The sequence below is a fragment of the Argiope bruennichi genome, chromosome 9 (genome assembly GCF_947563725.1).
Source record: "Argiope bruennichi chromosome 9, qqArgBrue1.1, whole genome shotgun sequence".
Classification (NCBI taxonomy): domain Eukaryota; kingdom Metazoa; phylum Arthropoda; class Arachnida; order Araneae; family Araneidae; genus Argiope; species Argiope bruennichi.
Window position 1 is genome coordinate 88,879,194 of NC_079159.1, and position 13,296 is coordinate 88,892,489.

The window sequence follows — 13,296 nt, forward strand, 5'->3', positions numbered from 1 at the left end:
GACCACACAGATCAGCATGAATCAATTCAAGAATTTCAGAACTTTGATTTACATCAACATTAGGATGAGTTTTTCTGGTTATCTTACTTATGTCACAAGTTTCACATCTAAAATCATTTATATCATTAATATCAATATAATCTTTCATTTTACGCATATATTTAGGATTTAAATGACATAATCTGTAATGCCAAATCTCATAATTACTAGTGGATTGTTTAGAAAAATAACACTCTGAATTATACAATGGTTCCAAATATAATTCTAATCTATTGTTATTTTTAAATGCTTTAGCAACTAGATTATTATCTTTATCAAAAATCAACATACAATTATTATTCGATTTAATTTTACAACCCTTATCCATCAAACAAGTTACTGACAATAAATTATATCTTGTTTGTTTGTTTGTTTGTTTCTTATGGCACTTGCCACTGACAAACCCGCTGTTACGAATACAGCGATTTAAGCCTGTGGGGGACGTCTCTTATTTTATATAGCAGCGCCAACTAGGGCCAAGAGTACGACTTTGCTACTCACGCATCACTCATTCGCTTGCACAACCCCTTTTTACAGGAGGGCACATTCACACATCTCACAGATAGAACAACAGAAGAACAACCATGCCCAAACCGGGACTCGAACCCGGGACGCCCAGAATAAATTATATCTTAGTTCAGGAACATAGCTAACATTAGTAATTGTTAAATTTCTAGGATTAATACTTACAGTTTTTGTTTTAACTGTTCCGATTCCCTCACACAGAATTTTAGAGTCTTTACCAGCTAAATAAATATCCCTTGTTTCAGGGATTATTTTTTCAAACCACATACTGTCTTTGGCCATATGACAAGAAGCTCCACTGTCCAGCAACCATATTTTATCACTTAGGCTTTCTTCTTGATGAGAAGTAGTAAACACATCACTAACACTTCGTCGTTTTGTTGATTGATTGGCACTATGTTGTGCATTTCTCCTTTGATTATTTTCATTACATGGAGCACTTCTACTAGCCTTTTTATTCCTGTAAAAACAGTCCTTGGCGATATGATTTGGGCGTCTGCAGATGTAACAGAGCCTTACACCAGAACTTTTGTTTTCTCTAGAATAAAACACTTCCGCACTGATTCCTTCAGCGCGAATACTCGTCGGCGAATAACAGGTATTTTCTTCTTCACGTAAAATTTCTAATATTTCGTCCATTGACTTGTCACGTTGGGTTTTGAGAATTTCTCGCACTTTAGAGAATTTTCCTTTCAGCCCGCGCACTGTATAATAAACGAGCTCCCTAAGTGTGACATCCAGTCCTAAAGAATGACATTTTGTAGCAATTCCTCTTGCTCTGGCAACATAATCGTTTGCCGATTCATTATTTTTCATTTGAAGATTTTTCACTTCATTGCCGGCATCTATTTTGCGGTCTTCTGCTTGACCCGTAAATGTTGACTTTATTTTATCCCAAAGAATTTTTGCATTTTCTTCTGCTGCGAACTGTAGGGCCTATTCGTCTGACAATGATAACTTAATGTAAGCAACGGCGTCAGAATTTTTATGGTTCCATTCTGCTGCATCTTTTTCACTTAGATTATCTGGTTTCACCTCGGATATAACAGAGTTCAATCTTTTCAAACTCAGCGCTGCATGTATTTTCAATGCCCAAATGAAATAATTAGTTCCATTCAGCTCAGGGACATTTACTTTATCCATGCTTGCAATTTCGTTTTTGACAGTTTCGTTTCAGTCACACAGTTCACTTAGAAATTTTAACGAAACTTTTACCACGAACCAGAACCACGGACCTCTGCTACCAATTTGTTGTTACTTTTCAATAATCTCAGCATGGTTTTTGAAGACAGCACAATTTTATTCTTTATTTTTTAATTTTATTTAAGAAGTTTTTTCTAAATTATTCCTATAGTTACTATGAATTATTCTAAATCATGTACTTGAAGAATAAAATTTAATTGAAAAATATTCCTATATTTAATCGAAATTTTGAGAGTCAAGTTCACGCACTTGCGCAAAATTCATTTATATTCTTAGCATTGTGCTTTTTTGACCAGATTGACACCGTATTTAAAAATTCAATTAGACAGTCGTAATAAGAATTTTAGACCATTCAGATGCTCTGCGTGTACGGTGCTTGGTGGCTAGGTCGGCAGGGTGTGTCACTGATTTTTTCAGGTCTTCAGTTCGAGTCTGGAAAACGACTAACATTTATATATTTTATTCTTTATTTTTTTTTTTTTTATTTCTGAAGTTTTTCTAAATTATTCCTATAGTTACTATGAATTGTTCTAAATCTTGTACTTCAAAAACAAAATTTAATTCCAAAATATTCCTATATTTAATCGAAATTTTGAGAGTCAAGTTCACGCACATGCGCAAAATTCATTTATATTCTTAGCATTTTGCTTTTTTGACCAGATTGACACGGTATTTAAAAATTCAATTAGACAGTCGTAATAAGAATTTTAGGCCATTCAGATGCTCTCCGTGTACGGTGCTTGGTGGCTAGGTCGGCAGGGTGTGTCACTGATTTTTTCAGGTCTTCAGTTCGAGTCTGGAAAACGACTAACATTTATATATTTTATTCTTTATTTTTTTTTTTATTTCTGAAGTTTTTCTAAATTATTCCTATAGTTACTATGAATTGTTCTAAATCTTGTACTTCAAAAACAAAATTTAATTCCAAAATATTCCTATATTTAATCGAAATTTTGAGAGTCAAGTTCACGCACATGCGCAGAATTCATTTATATTCTTAGCATTTTGCTTTTTAGACCAGATTGTCACCGTATTTATAAATTGAATTAGGTAGTCGTAATAAGAATTTTAGACCATTCAGATGCTCTCCGTGTGCGGTGCTTTGTGGCTAGGTCGGCAGGGTGTGTCACTGATTTTTGCAGGTCTTCGGTTCGAGTCTGGAAAACGACTAACATTTATATTTTTATTCTTTATTTTTGAATTTTATTTAATTATACAGGGTAGAATTTGACCGACAAATTCAGTGGGGTGATTGCAGACATCAAGAGGATAAAGAATCACCGTACAACATAGGATCCCAAACGACTTTTAGTAGGTGAAAATTGTAAAAATATAGTGAGTCCGAGAACTGTTTAAAATTGTAAAAAATTAATTAAAAAAATAACAAATGAATTTTTTTAGGTGAAAATACATTCTCAAAAAGACTTATTTTCATGCAGGTAACATGCCGATTTGAAGATCTAGGGAGTCGTAAATTACTGAAAAAGAAAAAAGTAGTTTTGAACCCTTATCTACAAAAAAATATTAAAACTTGAAGAAAAATAAAAGCTTGAAAATGTAAAGAATTTTATACTTTTCAAATTGATTTAAGTGTGTGCAAATAGTGACTGGGGTATTTTAATATTATCCAAGAAAAACTAAAATGGGCATCAGGAAACATCGCAGCAACATCAGTGCCGATGTTCGCAGAGGGCGTTGTCAAATTCGAAAGATAAATTCAGAGAGAGGATAATAGGCATTAAGGGGATGAAAAGTTACCAGAAAACAAAGTCTCGCAGATAACGTTTATTCAGTGAAAATCGCAAAAACAGACGCCGAAAAGACAATGAGCCCGGCGGAGAGAATTGTCCTATGAATGCGAGGATTAGAAACAAGGTAATCGAGAAGAAATCTCGTATGTAAATTTTTCTAGCCAGCTCATTGAACATCATAAGGACTGTGTGGATAAAAGGAAAAGTACATAATCAAAAGAAAAGAAAGAACGAAGAATGAAGCAATCAAACCATTCTCGATACTAAATTTCAAAGAAACATTCTTTTCCCAACTTTATTAACTTGTGTCATCTACTTAAGGCTTATTATCCTTGCTTTGAATTTGTCTTTCGAATGTGACAACGCGCTCTGCGAACATAGGTACTTATGTTATAGCGATGTTTTCTGGTTCCCATTTGAGTTTTTCTTGAATATCTTTTAAAACTCTCCACTTCTCGCACTAGACACTTATATCAAATTATAGAATATAAAATTCCATATATTTTCAAGCTTTTATTTTTCTCTAAGCCTTAATATTTTTGCAAATATCAGGTCTAAACTGCTTTTTCGTTTTCAGTAATTTACGACTCTCTAGATCATCAAATCCGCATGTTACCAGCATAATTTTCTTTTTTTTAAGAATGTGCTTTCACTTTAAAAAAATTCATAGTTGAAACACCTATGAATAAGTTAGTTAAGACATAAGACATATATATGAATATGTTAATTAAGACACAAGTCACCATGGTTAAGACACCTATTCATAGTTGAAACAAAATTCATAGTTACAGTTTTCCGACTCTCTATATTTTTGCGATTTTCACCTATTAAACGTCGTTGGGACCCCAAGTTGTATGGTGATTCTTTTTCCACTAGATGCCTACTATCACCCCCACTTTCATCTATTGTACAGGTTCAAAATATTTCCTGCCATTGAGTTTCAGCAGACATCCGTTCTTGAACAATTAGCGACATAATCAAGGAAACCGTTAGATCAGAAAAAGAATTACGAAAAGTGTAAGGGATTACATTGCAGTCTTAAGATATTGATTGTCTTAAGACATTGATTAATTTAAGACATTGATGTCTTAAATTAATAATTCAGACATCAACTAATACGCATACTGACAATTAATTATTGCAAAATAATAAACATTTTCTGTCTATATTCACATTAAAAGTAACATTACATTGTCTTATTAGCAATAATTTTTTAAAATTATTATGCAAAACTAAATTAAAATCTTTAATTGATATATTTTTATTATTTTTAATTTAACATTTTTCATAAAATAGTTGTAGTTCATATACAACTCAACCACTGTAAAAAATGTTAAACGAAACAGCATTAGGGTTGCTATAGAATCGTTTCTTTGGGTTACCATATTGGCGACAAACTCGGAGGCACACTAAACTACACTTCAATCGATTTTTTTTCTTGTATTTTGAAATTATAATTTGAGATGTTTATTTTATTTTTATTTTTTTTTCAGTGAAGCCCTTCTGCCAACGATATGTTGCTTGATCCATCTGGAAAAGAAATTCCAGTTTTCGGTTTGTGGTCATTTCTAGCATGGTTCATATTCCTCAGCTTTTATTTCTCTTTTAATCCAAGTGATTGTGCCAGACAGATTTATTCCGGTAGAACAAATTTCATCGTTTTGTTATCCGTATACAGCATCTTTTGTCTTTTTTGTGAATTTGTTGCTGGGGAATTATCACCACATATGGAGGCGTATATCCCTCACACGCTTCTTGGAAGCTTTATTATGATATTACCACAGATACTCATTATACGAGACTGTATAACAGTATACAAAAACTGTAAGGAATGTACGTTGTGTTACTCCCTACTGTGTTTATTTGCTGACTATTTTGCTTTACATTTGTCTTGTATCTTATTTACTGGTCTCCAAATATATGGTGTGTATACATTTTATTATAAAGGTTATCGATATCGTCAATGAATATCTATTCATTCAAAAATTAATATGTTACTTTCTTTCTTTTAAAGAATTTTGTTTTACTCAGTTATCACTGTAAATCTTTATGTACGTAGTAAAATTAATAAAAATTGAGTTTTGATATATATATATATATTTCATTAAATTTGCTCATAAATTCTCTTGTCTCTTTGTTTTAAATTATTTTGTGATTTATTTTTTTACTTGTGGTTTATTTTGAAATTAACTAGCCGCCTTTGGTGACCAGTTTGTTCACTTATATTATTAAATTTTTAGACTATTAAATTATTAATATAGGAATCATTCCTTTAAAAAAAGCTTTTCACCTCAAAATTTGATACGGCTAAAACACATGAAGTGAATTAAAACAATTTACAAAGAGTATATATTAAGAAATAAAAGTAACTATTAATTGGAAATTAAACATATAAAAGTGTAATTTTCAGCACATGTCTGCATGATATGAAATATGAAACTTCTTGAAAAGTATATGCAAGGAAAAAATTTCTATATCCCTTTTAAATATCTATATTATTGATTCAATGAAACTATTTAAGGTAAACATGGTTTAATATATACAGGATATATCCACTCTAATCAGGACCCAACAGCTATTTTGTAAACCTGTGGTAATAGGCATACATCTCCTAATAAAATGATCTAAATGAAGTAAATAATTATATTACATATAATTTGAGTCAATAAATGCTCTGATGAATTATGAATTTTAAATTTTTACAGATATCCTCTACCCTGCGAATCATATTTAACAAAATATTCTTCGGATGCTCATATCTTATGTAAAAAGAGTTGCACTCCAAACAACTAAATCAAATACTAAAGCTGACCGATTCAAAAGTTAAATATCACTATTCTATAAAAACGGGCGATTTTACACCACTTCATCGACCGGCTCAAAGAAGCCAATAATCTCCCAGGGTTTCTCAAGAGTGATTGGTTTAGATTACGAAAATGTTGATTGTTCTAATATTGCAATATTCGAAATTTAATAAATCGATCAGATTTGAAAGCAGAAAATAGAAACGCTTATTTATTTATTTAAAAGTAGGAATGCCAAGAATATTTCGCAGAATATGATTTCTTAGAACCAAAGGACTATTTAAAATTTAAACTTCATAGTTTTTTTAAGTATATTTATAAACCAAAAAAAATATTATTATTGACAACGTTTATATCCTTTTAAAAATAAAAATAAAGGCTAATTTTTTTCATTGAATCAATGAAATTTTTTCAGTTCTCATATTTTTTTTAAAGACATGTTTGGATTCACTAAAACACATCTGTATATAATTGCAGTTTCATCATTTCCACTTTAATTTAAATTTGAATTTTACGGGCTCTAATAGAATATTAGAGCGAAATGAGTAGCACTGTAAACAGAGAGGCTTAAGGCCTACAAAATAGTATAAATAATATAACTATCAAAATTTGAAGCTTAAAAATATTTTGCTGAAAAACCTATCGTGAGAACAAGTTAAATAAAATGTAAATTGAACATTTTAGTGAGTATCAATGCTGGCAAACCGGCTTCTTCTTCTTGCGTACAGCCGACCACCCCGCCACCACTGAACGTAGCAGTATCGACAGGATGGCAAACCGGCTGGTCGCCAAAGGCGGCTAGTCTTAAATAAAATGAGCAATACTCATATACTGCCATTCATAGTCAATATACTGTATTTTACAATAGTTTGACAAGCAAAGATGGTGAAGTATGAAAAAAAAATCTGTATTTTGCAATTTGTTATTAATTTTATGCTAGTATATGAGTAATGATTTCTGAGAAAGTTTTAAATGAGTTAATCCAAATGCTAATAGCAATCTTCAATGTTTTAAATAAATTAAAACTGTTAAATATACATTTAACATGAAAAATACAGGAAGTAAATCATTAATTTTTAAAGGATAAGGTTGATGTAGTATGCCAGGCCATCAATAACACTTGATTAGCATAAGTACTGGAGAGGCAGATTTCATTATTGGATGACTTTAGGAGATCATCCAGAAGCGCCGTTAAAAAGGTTCTGTTGAATTAAATTTTCCCAAAATTGAAATTCATAAAAAGGTAAACTTGTTCACTTATGTCATAATAGAATACGTTGTCTATACATAATATAAAATGAAGTCTCCTGAAAGCGAAAATATGTTTGAAATAGAAAAACTCGAGAAATACTTAACTGATGTTAGATATGCTTGTACCATTTTGTAGAGCATTTATTAGGAAACGTTTTAGAATACTGAAATCGTATCAAAATAGAAAAAGGAGTTTTATAATTGCGATTTTAATTATTTTCCTACTACGATTTGCGCATGCGTAAAACAGCAGTATTTGTGTTTTGCACTTATCGTCTTGCTGAAACCTCAAACTGCACATGCAAAAAAAAGCAAGAGCTGTGGTATGCATACGCGATACATTTCTTTGTTTACACCTGATTTTAAACAACGATTCAAAACTCATTATAAGCCCAAAAAATTAGCTGATATTGGAGATATTTGTAACATTTTGTAGGGCATTTATTGGGGGAGGTTTTAGTATATTTAAGTCATATCAAAATAAAAAAAAGAAGTTTTATAATTGCGATTTTATTTATTTTCCTACTACGATTTGCGCATGCGTAAAACAGCAGTATTTGTGTTTTGCACTTATCGTCTTGCTGAAACCTCAAACTGCACATGCAAAAAAAAGCAAGAGCTGTGGTATGCATACGCGATACATTTCTTTGTTTACACCTGATTTTAAACAGCGATTCAAAACTCATTATACCCCCAAAAAATTAGCTGATATTGGAGATATTTGTAACATTTTGTAGGGCATTTATTGGGGGAGGTTTTAGTATATTTAAGTCATATCAAAATAAAAAAAAGAAGTTTTATAATTGCGATTTTATTTATTTTCCTACTACGATTTGCGCATGCGTAAAACAGCAGTATTTGTGTTTTGCACTTATCGTCTTGCTGAAACCTCAAACTGCACATGCAAAAAAAAGCAAGAGCTGTGGTATGCATACGCGATACATTTCTTTGTTTACACCTGATTTTAAACAGCGATTCAAAACTCATTATACCCCCAAAAAATTAGCTGATATTGGAGATATTTGTAACACTTTGTAGGGCATTTATTGGGGGAGGTTTTAGTATATTTAAGTCATATCAAAATAAAAAAAAGAAGTTTTATAATTGCGATTTTATTTATTTTCCTACTACGATTTGCGCATGCGTAAAACAGCAGTATTTGTGTTTTGCACTTATCGTCTTGCTGAAACCTCAAACTGCACATGCAAAAAAAAAGCAAGAGCTGTGGTATGCATACGCGATACATTTCTTTGTTTACACCTGATTTTAAACAACGATTCAAAACTCATTATAAGCCCAAAAAATTAGCTGATATTGGAGATATTTGTAACATTTTGTAGGGCATTTATTGGGGGAGGTTTTAGTATATTTAAGTCATATCAAAATAAAAAAAAGAAGTTTTATAATTGCGATTTTATTTATTTTCCTACTACGATTTGCGCATGCGTAAAACAGCAGTATTTGTGTTTTGCACTTATCGTCTTGCTGAAACCTCAAACTGCACATGCAAAAAAAAGCAAGAGCTGTGGTATGCATACGCGATACATTTCTTTGTTTACACCTGATTTTAAACAACGATTCAAAACTCATTATACCCCCAAAAAATTAGCTGATATTGGAGATATTTGTAACATTTTGTAGGGCATTTATTGGGGGAGGTTTTAGTATATTTAAGTCATATCAAAATAAAAAAAAAGAAGTTTTATAATTGCGATTTTATTTATTTTCCTACTACGATTTGCGCATGCGTAAAACAGCAGTATTTGTGTTTTGCACTTATCGTCTTGCTGAAACCTCAAACTGCACATGCAAAAAAAAGCAAGAGCTGTGGTATGCATACGCGATACATTTCTTTGTTTACACCTGATTTTAAACAACGATTCAAAACTCATTATACCCCCAAAAAATTAGCTGATATTGGAGATATTTGTAACATTTTGTAGGGCATTTATTGGGGGAGGTTTTAGTATATTTAAGTCATATCAAAATAAAAAAAAGAAGTTTTATAATTGCGATTTTAATTATTTTCCTACTACGATTTGCGCATGCGTAAAACAGCAGTATCTGTGCTTTGCACTTATCCGCGTGCGGAAACCTCAAACTGCGCATGCGAAAAAAGCAAGAGTTGTGGTATGCATACGCGATACATTTCTTTGTTTACACCTGATTTTAAACAACGATTCAAAACTCATTATACCCCCAAAAAATTAGCTGATATTGGAGATATTTGTAACATTTTGTAGGGCATTTATTGGGGGAGGTTTTAGTATATTTAAGTCATATCAAAATAAAAAAAAGAAGTTTTATAATTGCGACTTTATTTATTTTCCTACTACGATTTGCGCATGCGTAAAACAGCAGTATTTGTGTTTTGCACTTATCGTCTTGCTGAAACCTCAAACTGCACATGCAAAAAAAAGCAAGAGCTGTGGTATGCATACGCGATACATTTCTTTGTTTACACCTGATTTTAAACAACGATTCAAAACTCATTATACCCCCCAAAAATTAGCTGATATTGGAGATATTTGTACCATTTTGTAGAGCATTTATAGGAAACATTTTAGAATACTGAAATCGTATCAAAATAAAAAAAGGAATTTTATAATTGTGATTTTAATCATTTTCTTACTACGATTTGCGCATGCGTAAAACAGCAGTATCTGTGCTTTGCACTTATCCGCTTGCGGAAACCTCAAACTGCGCATGCGAAAAAAGCAAGAGCTGTGGTATGCATATGCGATACATTTCTTTGTTTACACCTGATTTTAAACAGCGATTGAAAACTCACTATGCCCCCCAAAAATTAACTGATATTGGAGATATTTGTACCATTTTGTAGAGCATTTATAGGAAACATTTTAGAATACTGAAATCGTATCAAAATAAAAAAAGGAATTTTATAATTGTGATTTTAATCATTTTCCTACTACGATTTGCGCATGCGTAAAACAGCAGTATCTGTGCTTTGCACTTATCTGCTTGCGGAAACCTCAAACTGCGCATGCGAAAAAAGCAAGAGCTGTGGTATGCATATGCGATACATTTCTTTGTTTACACCTGATTTTAAACAGCGATTCAAAACTCATTATACCCCCAAAAAATTAGCTGATATTGGAGATATTTGCACCATTTTGTAGGGCATTTATTGAGGAAGGTTTTAGTATATTTAAGTCATATCAAAATAAAAAAAGAAGTTTCATAATTGCAATTTTATTTATTTTCCTAATAAAACCCAAGGACAAGCGTTTCACACTGCTGGAATGGATTTAAGTGAAGAATGCGGTAAAAGTGTAGTTTAGTGTGCCCCTTGCTGAGGCAAGGATGCCAAGTCGCTAATAAAGATGGCGGACAAAACAAACAAACACTGTTACTACTTTCAGCATTAAAATTATGATCTTTACTGATAAGTCTTGTTTTATTTGAGATCTTTTTTTAACCTATGGGATCATTATGGCTGCTTATCTTAACAATTTTGAAATAAAGAAGTTTTTCAAACCGGCTGCACCTGTTTGTTTTGTAGAGAGTAAAATGTAGAGCATGCGATGACTTCGCCATCTAAAGAAAGCACTGGGCAGAATTTTTTAACTTTAAAAAACATCCTATGGCTTCGCTAGCAGCGGGAGCGGAATCCTAGTAATAATTATATAAAGAAGGAGTGTAGTAAAAACATGAATATAACATATAGCTTTGATATCAATACATCAATTTAAACATTAGCAATTTTTTGATAATATATATTTAACTTTAGATGCATATTTATATTCATGAATATAAATATGCATCTAATATAATGTAGTACATAATTAGTTAATACATAAATAATAGTTAATACATAAAATATAATGTAGTACAAATTATTGAAATTTTTTTCGTACATTTAAATGCTGTTTTGTAATTTAAAAAATAGCTGATTTTTTAATATTAAATTTGCTTATTTATGAATATGCTTTCTTTGATTGCAGGTGGATATAAATATGTAAGTAAATATTCACATATATTAGGTATTCATATATTTATAAATACCTGAGAGACCAGCTTCGCTCGGTATTTTTTTTTTTTATTTTAAAATTGTAAATAAAATTCTGTTCTATGGCTCGTGTAAAATTATAAGCAAAATCGAAATGAATTGCATACACGGGATCGACCATAAGGAAAATGCATGGAAGTCCGAAGTCCTAACCACTACTCCACTTTATTAGTACCGATAATTTTTTTATACAGGGTAAAAAATCAAAAGAATTTAATATGACTTTTTAATACCAAAACCTGTATAATCTTCTAAACGTTTCTGAAGTAAAGACAGAAAAACTAAATATTTCGGAAATAATTTGGCACATTTAATTCAACCTCGAAAATTTTAAGTTTAATTAAAATCAGAACGCACCATATTCTTTTTTTCTTTATTCGATATTTATTATTAGAAGGAAATAAATAAGAATTTCTTGTTAATATATGCATTTGTATTGTGAAGTTTCGGAAAATAAACATTTAAAAAAATGACAGTCGAGTTACAAATTCTATGAAAATAATAAAAATAAAAATAATAAAAAACTTGTAAATAATACCTTTTCAAATTATCAGGAGAAGAAATGTTACACAGGATAGCAGAAAGTCTACTCTATGTAAAGCAGCTCTACTGAATGTATTTCGTTGAAAATTTGTGGAGACCTAATTTATTTTAAATTAATTTCTTGAACCTTAAAAATATATTCTTAAGCTTTTTTTTTGGTCGTGTGTCTATTTTAAGCCAAATTTTTGGCAGTATTCTGATGGTAAAGACCCCTGAGCACCCGAGGGCAGAAGTCTGACTTCTAGCTTAAATGAAGATAGCACACACACACTCGCTTGCACAACCCCTTTTTACAGGTGGGGTGGGGGGCTCATTCACGCACCTCACAGAGAGAACACGAGGAGGAGAGCAACCATGCCCGAACCAGGACTCGAACCCGGAACATTTAGATCACGGGGAAGAGGCGCTACAACTTGGCCAGGACGCCGGCTCTTAATTTTTTATCATACAAATATAGAGAATTTTTCCATTCTATATATTCGTTTGCTTCTGAAACTTCATATTAAGGTGAAGAAATCGAAAATCGAAAATTTTATAAACATATAAATCTGTCATTTCACGGATTTGGTCCAATATTTTACACAAGTTATAATATTCCTAAAAAGTTCAAGAATATTTTTTAAATTTCATCAATTTATTATTTTAAATTTTTTCACACATTTACATATGCATGAATTGAACAACAGATAAGCATTCTTTGATTGGTTTGATTCTAGATTTAACCCCTTGAGATCGGAAAAGTAATACGATGCATAATTATGCATACATGAATCTAAGGATTCTCTCAATGCTTAGGAAGCTAGAATATATGGTTATGGGTTTGTTACAATTCCTAACCAGTGGATGTAGTCTCCTCAAAACTTTCTTGCATACTCTCTAACAAGAGTTAAAAATGCAAGAAAATGCTTTACAAAGCGTTGGCGTGCAGTAGTTACGAAATATTAACTTTTGGAGTGAATTTAGCATTTTTACTGAAACTATTGTGTCATTCTTGGCTAGTCTTTTGGCGATTAATGCATGGCATGCGTTAATAGTATCCAAAAATGGAATTGGTGCTTCGGACACGTTTCCTCGATCGATTGAAACAAAATTTGGCACAAAATTACACTTGTAGTCACAAAATAATATGGTAAATTTTATATATTTGTCT